Here is a 15,228-nt window from a genome sequence, read left to right on the forward strand (position 1 = left end):
CCTGAGAGCAAGCCATTGAAATTGCCTGTGCCCTGACAACTACACAGGTAATGTTCAGCCAGAAAACAGGACAGGAAGAGAGAATCTCAGGCATTAAAGATGAATAGGACCAGCTGGGTGGTGGTGGCACAGCCCTTTAATCCAAAAACTTAGGAGGCAGAGGCCGGTGGATTTCTGAGTTTGAGGCCATCCTGGTCTACAGAGTGAGTTTCAGGACAGCAAGGGCTACACAAAGAAACCCTATCTTGAAAAACCAAAAAAAAGATCTTCCGTTCTTGCCCATGAGGATGCCAGACCTGAAAGCCCATCGCCATGCCTCAGAAAATTGAGGAAATCAAGGACTTTTTGCTCACAGCTCAGCAGAAAAATGCCAAATCTGTCAAGATCAAGAAGAACAAGGATAACGTGAAGTTCAAGGTCAGCTGGAGCAGGTACCTTTACACCCTGGTCATCACAGACAAGGAGAAGGCAGAGAAACTGAAGCAGTCCCTACCCCCCAGGTTTCGCAGTGAAGGAGCTGAAATGAATCAGACCTGCATATGACTATTAAAAGCCCTGAAAAGAAAAAAAAAGAAAAAAAACCCCAAAAAAGTATAGAGGGCATGTCCTGAGTCACAGAGGGACTGCTTAAGACTCATGGGGGCATGTCCTGTGATACAGGGAGCTTGTTTAGAACTCTGTCCAGAGTCACAGGGGGCATGCTTAAGACTCAGGGGGCCTGTCCTGAGATGCAGAAAGCATGATTAGGACTCTGGAGGCATTTTTAAGACTGAGGGGATATGTCCTGGGTCACAGGGGGCATGCTTAGACTCTAGCACACATTCTTTCATGATAATGAAGACTAGAGAATTGTGCAAAGGCTTGACCATATTAAATACACACACAGGGTTTCTGTCTCAGTGTTTCCATTGCTATGAAGAGAAATCATGAAAAAGGCAACTCCTATAAAAGCAGCAGTTTAATTGGGACTCGCTGACACTTTCAGAGATTTAGTCCTTTTTCATCATAGCAGGAAGTATGGCAGGCATGAAAGAAAACATGATGCTGGCGAAGGAGCTGACAGTTCTGCATCTTGATCCAAAGGCAGCCAGGAAGAGACTGTCTGCCAGGGAGCTAGTAGGAGGGCCCATTCTGCATCATGTGGAACTTCAAAGCCCACCCCTATAGTGATGCACTTCCTCCAACAAGGCCACATCTCATAATAACTTCCTCCCACTCCCTGAGCCAAGCATATTTATACTACCACATTCCACTGCCTGGCCCCCCTATGATTGTACAAACATATGATTTTATGGGGACCATATTTAAAAATAGCATAATACAAGATATGTGAGGTTTAAAGTAAAAAGTCCCCATAATCTATAGAACTCTCATAAATGTTAAAAGTCCAAAGTTCAAAGTCTCTTCTGAGATTCATCCAATCATGTAACTGTAATCCCCTATACTTTGAAAAAATAGCACATAAAATACATCCAAATTCACAGGATATACTTCACCATTCCTAATCACCAATGTGAAGAAATACTGGGCCAAAAGAAGACCAAAAGCCAGCAAGGAAATCTCCAAACTCTGCAACTCCATGTCTGATGTCAAAGTGTTCTTCAGATCTCCAACTCCTTCCTGCCCTGCTCACTGCAGCACAATTCTTTCTCTTTGGCTGATTATATTTCCTAAAAGTAGTTTTCCTGAGAAGGTATCCCATAGCTTGGGAATCTAAAACTCTTGGGGTCTCCAAAGTAATTTCAAAATTAAAGCTTTTTGTTCCAGTATCTGGGATCCGCAGATGATCTTCTGTCCTCCTCAAAAGAAGCTGTGTCTCTCTCCAGCTCTTCCCTCTATAGAACACTAGGTTCTGCTTGACTCCACTCAACTGCTGCTGCTGCTCTTTCTGCTCATCCCGTGGGACAGACATCTTCAACATTCTGGGTTTTTCTGTGACAAACAGTCTTGACTGCATTCCTCTCATGCTCCCTTCATGGTGCCAAGCCTCAGCTGCACTGTATGAAACATTCAAGCCTTAAAACCAGTGTGACCTGGGTGAGTCTTACACAGGATTGAGTCAAGCTGCACCACAAGGTAAACCTTGGCTACCTCTGGAATATAACTTCTTTCTCCTGTTTGAAAACACCAGAAGATTTCACCTCAGTGATGCTCATTTCTTCTTCATCCTCACTAATTTTCTAACTACAGGCAACCAGCATCAATTGTCTCAGTCATACCTTCTATTCTTGCCTCTAAAGCCAGAGCCACATGGACAAGGCTGCTGAGTTCTGCTTGCTGGAGCTGGAACATGGCTCCTTCTATTACATCATCACCAGCTTTATAGGTTTCAACAACTTCATTGCCTAAGCTTGGCTGTGCTTGAACTTGCTCTGTAGATGAACCTTGAACTCAGATCTGCATGGCTTTGTCTCCTGAACACTGGATAATATATGTGTAACACTTTGCCTGTACCTAAGATTTCTTTACCTAAAACTTGTTCTGTTTTAGGAACACTTGAACAAGGAAGACTTGAATCAGAAATCTGCCTGACTCTGATCTCCTGGGATTTAATGCATGTACTTAAGTATATCCTTGTAGATTTCAAATTGAAAACCCAGAATAGTAATCACAATCCATCAATTGTCAATTTCACACATACTGGTAACTCTTGTGTCCACATGAAAACAACTACGTAATAATGCTTAACACGATACAGTTCTCATTTGTCCAACTTCACATCCATGAGTTTAGGTGGATGGAATCTTGCCCTAATGTCACCGTACCTTTAATTCCATTTAATATCATTGATCACAGAATTTAGCTTCATTCAACTTCATGGTTCGAGTTTCTCTTTTGACCTAATATTTTATATTTATTTTCTTTCTAAGATTACTATGCTTGCTCAAAACAATCATCATGAGAGTAAACACAGGCCAAAGGCTTTGCTGGCTTCACTGTAACTTCCTTTGTTAATGCAATTAACATCAACCTGTTTACCTTATCTTCAAGGACACTCTACAGACAAGGGCAGAAGGCAGCAATATTCTTCAGGAAAACATCATAAAACTATATACAAAGTTCAAATCACCCTTAGTACATATGTGTTCCATATTCCTACTAGGATGGCCCAGTCAGTTCCACTTAATGCATATACAGATCCAAAGTCTAAAAATCCACATTGTTCCATAAAACAAAACAAAAAATACCACATTCAGGCCTATCATAGCAATGCTTAAGTCTGGGGTACCAGCTTCTGTCTTAGATAGAATTTCCATTGCTAAGAAGAGATATTGTAACCAATGCAACTGTGTTAAAGGCAAATATTTAATTGGGCCTGGCTTACACTTTCAAACGTTTAGTCCATTGCCATCATAGCAGGAATGTTAGCATGCAGGCAGCCATGATGCTGGAGAAGGAGCTGAGAGTTCTGCATCCTCATGTGAAGGCATTCAGGAAGAGACTGTCTTCCAGGCAAGTGGTAGGAGGGTCTGATTTGTACTGGCCTGAGCTCCAAAGACCACCACCCTAGGAATTCAATTCCTTCAAAAAGGTAACATCTCCCAGAAGACACATCTCTTAATATTGCCACTTCTTAGGGTCAAGCATATTCAAATTACCACAGTTTATTTCTACAATACTTTCTGCTATCTTTATAAAAAAACTAAAGTCTTTAGTAAGTAACCAATCTATTAAGGCCTTTGTGTATCACAACAGTCTTTGAGCACCTTCAATAACATCAAAAGTCATCTGTGACTGCCAATACGTTATATGATCTCACCCAACACACTGACATTGAGTTTCTCGAGGTTATTTATTATGAGAAAAAATGTGACAAGCGTCAACAATCATTTCAAACTTTACAGAGATATGCACAGGCTTTACCACATTCATTACATTTGTTAAGGTTTCTCTAAAGCCTGTGTTCCTTTAAGTGTTTGGAGAGTACAGTTAAATGCAAAGGGTTTATCACATTGACTACATTCATAAGGTTTTACTCTGCACATTTTCCTTTGTGTATTCAGAGATGAGTGTGTCCTGGAAAGGCTTTACCTCATTCATGACATTCAGATTCTCTCCAGTATGTGTTCTTTTATGTGTTGGATTATGACCATGCTATGCAAGGGCTTAACACCTTGATTACTTTGAGTGACTCTCATGAATGTGTTCTATTATGTAGTCACAGATAAAAGTGAATTGCCAAGATTTGACCACAGTGATTACGTTAATGAGGGTTCACTCCACTGTGATTTCTGTTGTGTTAATATTCAAGCAGGTTTCTCTCTTGCATGTAATCATTCCTGTCACGGGAAATGACTCAACTTGCAAATGCTTTACCACATTTATTACATTGATAAGGTTTCTCTCCTGTATGTGCTTTTTTTATAATAATGGTGATTCTAAGGTTCTGAAAAGTCTTTACCACATTGATTACATTCATGAAGTGTCTTTCCAGACTAGTGGGACATGCAAATGCTTTAGCACATTGATTACATTCATAGTTTTTCTCCAATATGTGTTCTTGTATGTTTTAGGAAAAAAACTTTATGGAAAGGCTTTACCATGTTGATTAGATTCATGAGGTTTCGTTCCAGTATGTGTTCTTATATGACGTTGGAGACTACTATGATATGAAAAGGCTTTACCACATTGATTACATTCATAAGGTTTCTCTCCAGTATGTGTTCTTTTATGATATTGGAGATGACTGGATATTGCAAAGGCTTTACCACATTGATTGCATTCATAGGGTTTCTCTCCAGTATGTGTTCTTTTATGTCTTTGGAGACTACTGTGACATGAAAAGGCTTTACCACATTGACTACATTCATAAGGTTTCTCTCCAGTATGTGTTCTTGTATGTCTTTGGAGATTTCTGTGACATGAAAATGCTTTACCACATTGATTACATTGATAAGGTTTCTCTCCAGTATGTGTTCTTTTATGTCTTTGGAGACTACTGTGATGTGAAAAGGCTTTACCACATTGATTACATTCATGTGGTTTCTGTCCAGTATGATTTCTTTCATGCCTGCAACAATAATGGACACATGTGAAAGCTTTACCACATTCATTAGCCTGATCAATCCTTTTATCAATAGGAATAAATTATGCAGTTGGTGTAATAATAAAGAACTTAAAGATTTTAAAGCTCAGATCTTAAAGTTTTATCAGTTTGATGTTCATGGTTGTACTTGCTCACTGTGGGTTGCTTTACCTCTTTGCAAGAATTTGTAATGGTAAGAGCACTTATTACATGGCTCACATTTATAACATCCATTTTCTATATGAGATTTCTATATGATATATTTCACATGGCTGAAGATATCAGGGCATTAAATCACTGATTTCTTTCTAAGTTTTTCCTATAGTGTGAATCACACCACTGCAGCATTGTGAACGAGGATAAACAGAAGAATGTCCAAACTTCTAGTACCCATAGAGATTTTCTGCAGTGTGACATTGGGGATGTTCCCAGTAAAGTCAGAAAACCAATTAATTGCAAATGTCTATCTTATTCAGAAAGTCTACCAAAGGCAGAATACTACATATCTTCTCATTATTCTGACATAGATAGAGGTACGTTGTTACTTTTAGTATCTCTATGCTCACAAGGTTTCATCCATTCTGACAATTGATATACCCATTAAAAAGAAGAACAAATGAAAGGTTTCTACATTGAATACACACACATTGACTTTTAGTTCATATCAGACATGATTAATGTTTTTCCATGACAACATTCTTTACTCTCATAAACTGACCTCACAATAAACTTAAAAGTTTCACTACAAGTATATGAGTATCACCAATTTACCATGGAGGATTTGCTTATTAGAAAGTTATGGATACGTGTTTATCACTGTTCAATGTGCAACATCTAAATATTATGAGACTATACAAATTGGTAGTTCCACAACATCATTCTAATGGAGATACAAATCAAATAAAGGAATCCCTTAAGGCATTTTTTCCTTCTCTTCTTTCTTAGAGAAATGCATTGCAAACAGAAATCAGATAACTGACATTGAGGTACACAGTTTTGGGAGAATATTATAATCACAGCTACAATAAAAGTACTGATATTTTACATGCTTGCTTTCCTTTAGAGCTTCCAGATCATAGTAAAATTTTTTCACAGGCATATTTGTATCAGTTTAGACATTAAAATTACCTTTCATGACTTCTAGAAGTTTGACATTGTTCTTCAATATGATGGTCTTCCAAATTATAGCCTAAAACACGGTACCAGAAAATAAATGATATGGTATTGGAATTAGGCAAAATTCAGGTTACTATGAATTTTCACAGCAATGAACCTGATTTATTCAACTCAATATTACTTGTTCTCTATTGAAATAAGAGATGATCGTCAGTAATGCAGAAACATTTTTCCCTTATATTGAGAATCAAAAGAAAATTCAGTCTTACCTGTAGCAGTGAGGTTCCAGTAGTTCTCAAGCATCACGTCTTGGTACGGATTATTCTGGGAAGGATCCAGGAAATTCCACTCTTCTGCAGTGAAGTTCAGATGCACATCATCGAAACTCACTGTTTCCTGAAATATCACATACATGTGTACAACACAAAGCCTGATACTGACACCACTACAAAGTAAATATATGCTTACTGGACAATGTAAACATATAATTCAGGGGATTCCTCCACTTATTTCCTGACACATGAATTATTATCAACATGTCAATTTAGAAGGAACTTGAAATATAAGGTTCACCTGTGTCACTTCTGAACTCTTTGAATTGGATATAGATTTGCAACACAAATGACAATTGAGAGAGATTTGCAGGGGGGAAACAGATCAACTGTGCTTAGCAAACACTTGAAAAACAATATGAACAATTACTAACTACAGAAATAATGGGCCAGCTATATATATTTCTCATGTCTTTAATCACAGAGGTACAGGCAGGTGTATGTCATTGAGCTGGATGCCAACAAGGTCATGAAATGAGTTTCAGGACAGCGAAAGTTACATGTTAAGAACCTCACTTTGCTACAAAAATAAATCAGAAAACAAAAATGATAGAGAGAACTCACAATTCTTTACTGAAGTTCCTGGAAAGAATTATACATTCACTGCAGTTCTGTATTCATCTCACATAAACATGAAGTGAACCAGTTTAAACAGCAACATTAATTAAATTTAACTAAAAGGAAATGCATGTTTAAAGAGTTTAAAATGGACAGATAAAAATATTAGCAATGTATATGCTGATCAGAAATAAAGAATGTAGTTCAGGAGTTGTAGCTCAGGAGATGGAAGTTCGTGCTAGTCTTCCACATAATGGTGATCAATTTCTAGCATACACATGTGGACCAACACCTGCCCATTTCTTCAAGTTCAGGAGTTCTGAGGCCATCTTCTGACAACAGCAAAGATGAGGCACACATGATATTCATATTCATGCACACAGTCATAATGCAATTATTTGTTCAAAAATTTCACAACAAACATAACAGTTAGGCAGAACATCATACACCTGCATTTCAATGAATCTGAAGCATCAGATAATATTGATGACATGAGCATAAGCAATCCAGAGACAAAGAATATAATTTATACATATGGCTAAATTTCAAAATGAAAGATGTGGATGAAGAGCAGCACAAAAGCATGTTCTTATTGAACAAAAACATGTCAGGTGGCTTATGTGCTTTCTATATCTACAATCAGAACAGGAAGTCCTTCACAGGAAAATTTGGTCTAGAAAAACAAAAACAGAATGAATAAATTTAAAAATATAAAACCACCGGGTGTGCAAAATAGCATAGCATTAAACAGCAAATGTGTGCACAGTATCTTATGTGATTTAGGGACAGAGTCCAAATGGGGAATGTATGGGAGCATGAGAAGAAAGCTGAAGGATCATATTCAACCAGCAGAGACTGAAGGAATGGCCAATGAAAAATTATTCAATTGGAGACACACATGGACAAGCTCCAATCCATGATATTATTAAGGATATTTTGTGATGCTCCTACACAGGAACCTTGCATAATTGTCCATTGAGAGGCTCCACCCAGCAGCTGACTGAAGCAGAAGCAGAGATCCACAGTCAAACATAGCATGCACCTTGCTAACTCTGATGGTAGAGTTGGAGAAAGGATTGAGGGTCCTGAACAGGATAGGAACTTCACAGGAAGACAAGCAGACTCAACTAACCTTGATCCTTGGGCACATTCAGAGACTGAGGCACAAACAATAATACAAACAGGCTGGACACAGGACCCTGGCCCATAAGTAGCAGATGTGCATGCAGCTCAGTCTTCATGATGGTCTCACAACTACTGTAGCAGGAGCTGTCCCTAAAGCTGCTGTCTGTCACTGGAATCTGTTCCCTTAACTGGGCTGCCAGGTCTGGCCTCAGCAGAGAGGATGCATCTAACACAATAGAGACTTGATACACCATCATGGATTCCCAGGGGCCCACACCCTCTCAAAGGACAAACAGAAGATACAGGAGGGACTCTGGAAATCCAGGTGACCTAGAACAGGGTCTCCACTAAGTTCATAGCCATTTTAATCATAACAACTTGAAACTGAAAATAATCCAGATGCCCCTTAACCAAAATATGAATATAGAAAATGTGGTTCATTTACAAAATGAAACATTATTCAGCTATAAAATACAAGGACATCATGAATTTTTCAGGCACGTGGATACAGCTAGAAACTATCATCTCGATTGAGGTAACCGAGATGTAAAAGCATATGCATGTATGTACTCACAAGTGAAAAATAAACATAAAATACAGGAAACCCACACTACACTCCATAGACACAAAGAAACTAAACAAAAAAGAAGGCCCAAATGAGCACAGTTGAATCTTACTCAGAAGGGGGAGTAAAGCAATCATAGGAGGCAGATGGAAGAGACAGAACTAGATGGGAGAGCAGATAAAAAAGGGGAATCCGGGAGAACCAGGAACAGGTGAGATGAGAGACAAGAGAGGGCCAGAGGGGGAAAATGAATCAAAATCTGCAGCTGGCTGGGGTGAGGGGGTACATTTAGGATATAACAGAGACCATAAACTGGAGGGCACCTAGGAGTGTATGTGGTCGATCTTAGCTGAGATGTATAGCAGTTAGATATGGACGCTGAAGAGGCCACATTCTGCAGTCAGGCAGGACCCATAGTGGAGAGTTAAGGACACCAGCCAATCCAAAAACCCTTCTACCCCAAATTTGTTCCTGTACACAAGAATGCAATCTACAACATAGATTCTGTGCATCAGTAAAATAAGCCTTTGATACCATTTTGTTGTTCTAACTTGCTATTCTGCTGCTGTGATTGAATCATCTAAGCAAAAGCATCTCAGGTAATAAATGGTTGTTGTACATGGTTCTGTCAGATCACAGTCCATCATTTTGGGAGCTTAGATTAGAAACTGAAAGCAAAAAGCATGGACAAACACTGTCTCCTGGCTTGCTCTCTTGCTTGGTCACTGTCTCATGCTCAGCCTGCTCTCTCATCCAGCTCAGGACCACTTGCTTAGGGATATTGCCACCCTCAGTGGAAGAGCCTTCCTAATCAATCATCAACACTATCTCTCACAGACATAGCAAACAGCCATTCTGATGAGGGCACACCCTCAATTTAGGTGCCTTCAGATGAGTGTAGCTCTGAAATGCTGAGAACTGAAAGCAAAAATGACACAAACACAATAATAAATGAGGAAGTTGTTACAACACAAAATCAATAATTTAACCATGTCAATTACAGGAGGCCCTGCCACAACAAGAGGTAGTTGGAGTTGTGGCTGAGCAAGGACAAAATAGGGAGGGCACCTGGCTCAGAGCAGGGAAGGATACACTGGAATGGGGAGCTCAGAGGCTGTGCTGACCTGGGATGAGCATCTTTAACCCTGGGTTCCCAGGCCAGTGCTACCAAAGAAGAGGCTGAAACAGCTGGAAGGTGGACAGAAAAGCAGATTGTCCCACACAACTGGAAATGGCCACCGACAAAAGACAAGACCTCTGGTCCAAGGAAGATATGCTATATTTGTGAAAATCAATGAAGAACAACCTTCCATCTCATGACAGTTCCAACTTCAAAACTACAGAGTCACATATGAACTGGGCAGAGGGTAGTTCAGGAGGTGAGAAATGAAGTATTTTTTTTTTCTACTCCTTAAAATAAGGTAGGCAGAGCCTGACTTTGCCCTGGATGCTGTCTTTAAGAGCTCTCTGTCATGGACTAGTCAATGGGTCTATGTCCTGTTGTTAAGAAGGATTTAACCCAAGGTATGGGGCTAGTAACTAAATCCATTAGGATGGAGTCTGTCTCATTTCCTCAGTGAGAGAATAACAAAGTGCCACACAAAAAATAGACAGCCACAAGGGGGCGGTAAATTCTACCCAGCAGATTCTTCTACTTGTACAGAGGAGACAATGAAGATGGGAAGACAGTTGTCAGCCATGTACCAGGGTTCTAAGTAGGCTTTAACCTTCCCAAATTTTTTTTCTTTTGGATATTTTATTTACATTTCAGATGCCATCCCCTTTCCCCATTTCCCCTCCCTAGAAAACCCCTATTCCATGCCCCCTTTCCCTTTTTGCTTTTATACAATTTTTAAAAATGTTAATCAAAGGCTTTATAAGTTTGGTAATGCTCAATCAGAAGTGTAACCCAGCTGGGCAGTGGTGGCGCACACCTTTAATCCCAGCAATTGGGAGGCAGAGGCAGGTGGATTTCTGAGTTCAAAGCCAGCCTGGTCTACCGAGTGAGTTCCAGGACAGCCAGGGCTACACAGAGAAACCCTGTCTCAAAAAACAAAAAAAAAAAAAAAAAAAAAAAAAAAAGAAGTGTAACCCAATACCCAACCTAGATATATCAACTATCTTTGACTGGTGGAGACACATGAACATCTGCCTTCATGTTCCCCCTCTCTTTCTCTTTCTTTCTTTCTCTCATCACCTAACTTTTCCTCTCCTTCTCCTCTCCTTACTCCTTCTCTTCCTCTCAGTACTCCTCCCACCTTAGCTTCTCCTACATATCACTCTTCCTGTTAAAATAAAACATTTCTCTAAAAGTACAATTAGAATATAATTATTTCTAATTGTGCCAGTGAGGGGCAAGTTAGTCCCAATACCCAGTCCATCATTTTGTTGACTAACCAGAACCTCTGTCATCTCTCCTAACTAAAACATTTAGTTCTGAACCTGGCTTTTTCTTGGCTTTAGAATGAATGTCAGCTGAAAACCATCCCCAAAATTAAGACCATGTGCACACCATCCGTTACACCAGGCTTTGAAACATCTTCCAAGCCCTTTGTGACTTCAACGCTCCAGTGCGTCAACTATACTGTGCTTCCACAGTCACCTTAGTCATCCTCCTTTGCAAATACTCAAGAAAAATCTAAAAGCCAAGGTACACAGACACAAATCTGACAGATAAGCCACTCTGACACAAAGAACAATGACACATCAGCATTCAGTTGGGATTTCTGAGGATTTCCGGGCTCCAATCCATGCACCAAGATGTTGTGCCCAACTCACTGGTATACCAAAGACCACCAAGAACCTATTGCAATGCAAATACAGGAAGGTCTGTACTATGAGCTCAGTAACAAGGATTCTCCCCAGTCAATCTCACATCAGGTCCAAAATGAGAGACCAAGTCTAGGGGTGCTGAGTATTTATTGCAGCTGCAACAAGACTGGGACATTAACATACAGGTCAGCAACTTATTTTTTTTAGAAATGGCATGTCTGGTATAATTTGCAAGAACCAAACAAGGAGACAAAACCATCTGACAACTATGATGGGTAGGTTAACATTTTTTCCTCTTTAACATTTATTAATTATCTATATGTAGCTAAACCCTGCTGTTGTACCTTGACTGGCTGTTGATAAGTGGGTTTAGTCATAAGATGTTTGCCCAAGTGGACTTTGTGCAACCTCAAAAACACGGTTGGACTTCACAAACTCATCTTTTTGACTAAGCCCTTTATTATCAAAAGATACTACTGTTTACCTGCAAGCCATGCCTGACAGTAGAACAGGTACTTTATCCAAAGGCCTACCTCACTGTCTGTTACTGCAAACCCTAATATCAGTTGCCATTACAACTAGAACAGAATACCAGTGGCCTTCACCATTGGAAAAGAATATTAGTGAAAATTACCCCTCCTATTGTGCATGCCTCCTAAAGATACTGCAGATAATCCCCACTTGCCCTTCTTTTCCTGCCTCATCCCTGTATGATAGCCGCCACTTGAGCAGATAGTTTTTGTTCACCCACATGCCATGCCTGAAAGGACACAAGGTAAACTTTCCATAGATCTACCACAATATTTGTTATCCAAAATGCAATTTTCACAGTTGCCTCTAGTACTATACTAAACACCAAAAGCTGGTTAACCTTGCTAATGACAAAGTCTCCTTGTAGATTACTAAGTACATCTCTCCTGCCCACCTCTTCTTGCTTTCAACATTAGCAAGCATTCCCTCTGGAACACAACAAACAAACAGTTCAGTAAAAGTGGCAGAACTCAGCAAAGGCTCTCTGCAAATCCATACATTGAACAATAACCCAGTCACAAAACTCTCACCAAAAAAGTCTGGAAAATTTATCAATGAAATCATAACTGAAAAATTTCTTAAAGTAAAGAGGAAGATGACTGTTAAGGTACAAGAAGCATCCAAACTGCCAAATAAATTGGGAAAAAGTCTCTTTGCCACATAATAATCAAACCCTAAACATATAAAGTCAAGAAATATAAAAAACTGCAATAGAAAAAAATTATAAAAACTAAACAAAAACCCAAGTAACATATAAAAGCAGATTAGGTTTATGCCTGTCTTCTTAATGTATACTATAAAAGACAAAAGGGTTTGGACACATGTGCTGCAGAGTCAGAGAAACCACCCGTGTTTCTACAAGAAAACAACTGGTCCAAATGTTTTGTGCAGATTCAGAATCAGCCATGACAGTGAAGTTACTCAGAGGTCACCTCCTGATCTAACACATGAGGGGCATCACCAGGGACCTCACAGGTGGTCACATCTGGCTGATGCTTCCCATGCAGCCCCAGAGAGGACCCAGCAACCCAGCTCCCACTGCTCAGCCACCTGCCACTACCCATTGAGGGCAGTGACCCTGTGCTCACCATGACTTGATTTCAGATCTTCCCTGAGGTCTCCACACAGCATCCACAGCAGAGCTCAGAGCAGGGCACAGATGACCACTCAAGCCTGCACAACCAACTCGAACTTGCAGAATGATACCAGGAAGAACCGCCTCCTTGTCTGATTGGCAGGTCTGCTTGGAAGCATTGATTGGCCAGTGAGACTTACCACTCCTCAAGTTTAAAGTGTGCTTCCAGAGCAGGGTCAGATCTTTTCCAGAGCTCAGGAGGTGTTCACACCCAATTAGCATTTGTTTCTGTCTTCAAAGAGGAATTTCACACCACCCAGTCCTGGGGGAGAACCCACCATTCCAGATCTTGCTGTTAGGCTGCCTGCTGTTCTGTCTCAAGAACAATGATCCTGCAGTTACCAGGACCCGACTCCAGACCTTACCTGAGCTTTCCTCAAAACACTTGCCTTCTTCTTCCTGAAATCAAGGTGAACAGCTTCCATAGCCCAGTACTCAGTGTGCAGTGGAGGTATTAATTTGACCCACAAGTGGAAGGATTTCCTGGCTATTTCTTAGCATTTTGTCTAAACTCAACCCCAGTTACCTGGCAACAGCCAGGTATGCTCCCCCGTACAGTTACCTGGCAACAGCCTGATCCCCTGTAAAGGTGGCTGCTTGCCCCTTCCTCTCATTTGATCTCTTGATCTTTTGTTCTCTTTCTCTTGCCCTCTTGGGCTCTTCCCTTCCCCCCTCTCTCTGCACATGCTCAAGCCTGGCCTCTACTTCTCTACTCTCTTCCTCTCTCTGCATTTCTCTTCCTCTACTACCTTCTCAACTCCCCTCTCCATATCCTGAATAAACTATATTCTATAATATACAGTCTTGTGGCAGGTTCCTCAGGGGTAAGAGCTGTCTCAACATGAGGCATGGTCCCTCCTGGGGAAAAATATCTCAGCAGGAGGCATGAGCCTTCTCAAACATCCCCTTCCCCTGCTGGGAGCCAAGACCCCCTTCTGCCTGAGAGCAAGTGTCAGGTAAGTAAACAGCCTGAGTTAAGGAATACTTTATTTATTGACCTTCTGCCAGAGAGGAAATATTAATCAGATAAGCAACTCGAGCTGAGAAATGTTTTAATTGCCTTCTTGCTTGTGAGAAAATATTTAGATAAGTAATTTGGGCTAGAAATACTTGTGGGCTTAAAGAACTCTGCAATTATGGGATGACCCTGGACTCTGTCAGATGACCCTCCTACCTGCTTGCCTTTATAATGGCAGCCTGAACAATAAAATTTAAGGGCTAGAGCAGACATTCAGACTGGTGCTTCTTCCTTGTGTCTCCTGTCTCTTCATTCTTTTGACCCTTTCCCTAGGGTCTTGTTGAATCACTGAGGGCCAGGGCATTTTGGCGCCTCACTTGTGGCCCTTGGGGTCGGGGGCAATTGAATGTTGCTTCCACAGGGACATCCTGTAAGCATAGGATCAACGCTTCTCCAGAGAGAAAAGAGAAGAGAGAAGATCCACATTGTGATTGCCACAGAGTAGCCCGCCTGTGAGATTGATCCAGTGAAGGTAAGAAAAAGCAACGCAGTTATGGAACAAACATTGAGCAAACATGATTTGTTCTTACAGGGTCTCAAAGACAGCCTCAAAGCACGAGGAGTAAGGGTTAAGAAAAAGGATCTTAAAAGATTTTTTTAAGTCATTGGTGATATTTGTCCATGGTTTCCCCACGAGGGGACTACTGATGAGAAATGATGGGCTAGGGTTGGAGATTGTTTAAAAGATTTTTACAAAATCTTTGGTCCCGAGAAAGTCCCTGTTCAGGCTTTTTCCTATTAGAACCTGGTGAAAGATATACTTCAAGTCTATATACAATTTCCAGATATTCGAGAGTTAGTGGAAGAAGGGGAAAAGGTATTACAGGGACACTCTAGACCACTCTCTGTGTGTGAGTCTGTTTCTATTCCCCTACCTGATTCAGGCATCCCTGCTGCTCCCCTTGAGGCTGCTGCAGCTGAGCCAGTAACTGCAAAAACCGCCCTCCTGCTAACATTTACCCTTCCCTTGCATCCTTAATATCCCTGGCCAAGAATGGGCCTGACAATCACCTGCAGAGACATTGTCCCTAGAGGAGGGGGCAGCTAAAT

General features: G+C 40.6%; 1 pseudogene; it reads left to right on the forward strand.

The window, feature by feature from the left end:
• Nucleotides 1–312: 312 nt before the first annotated feature.
• LOC143437330 (large ribosomal subunit protein eL38 pseudogene) lies at nucleotides 313–581 on the forward strand (annotated as a pseudogene).
• The last annotated feature ends 14,647 nt before the right edge of the window (nucleotides 582–15,228 follow it).

The sequence above is a fragment of the Arvicanthis niloticus genome, chromosome Y, assembly GCF_011762505.2.
Source record: "Arvicanthis niloticus isolate mArvNil1 chromosome Y, mArvNil1.pat.X, whole genome shotgun sequence".
Taxonomy (NCBI): domain Eukaryota; kingdom Metazoa; phylum Chordata; class Mammalia; order Rodentia; family Muridae; genus Arvicanthis; species Arvicanthis niloticus.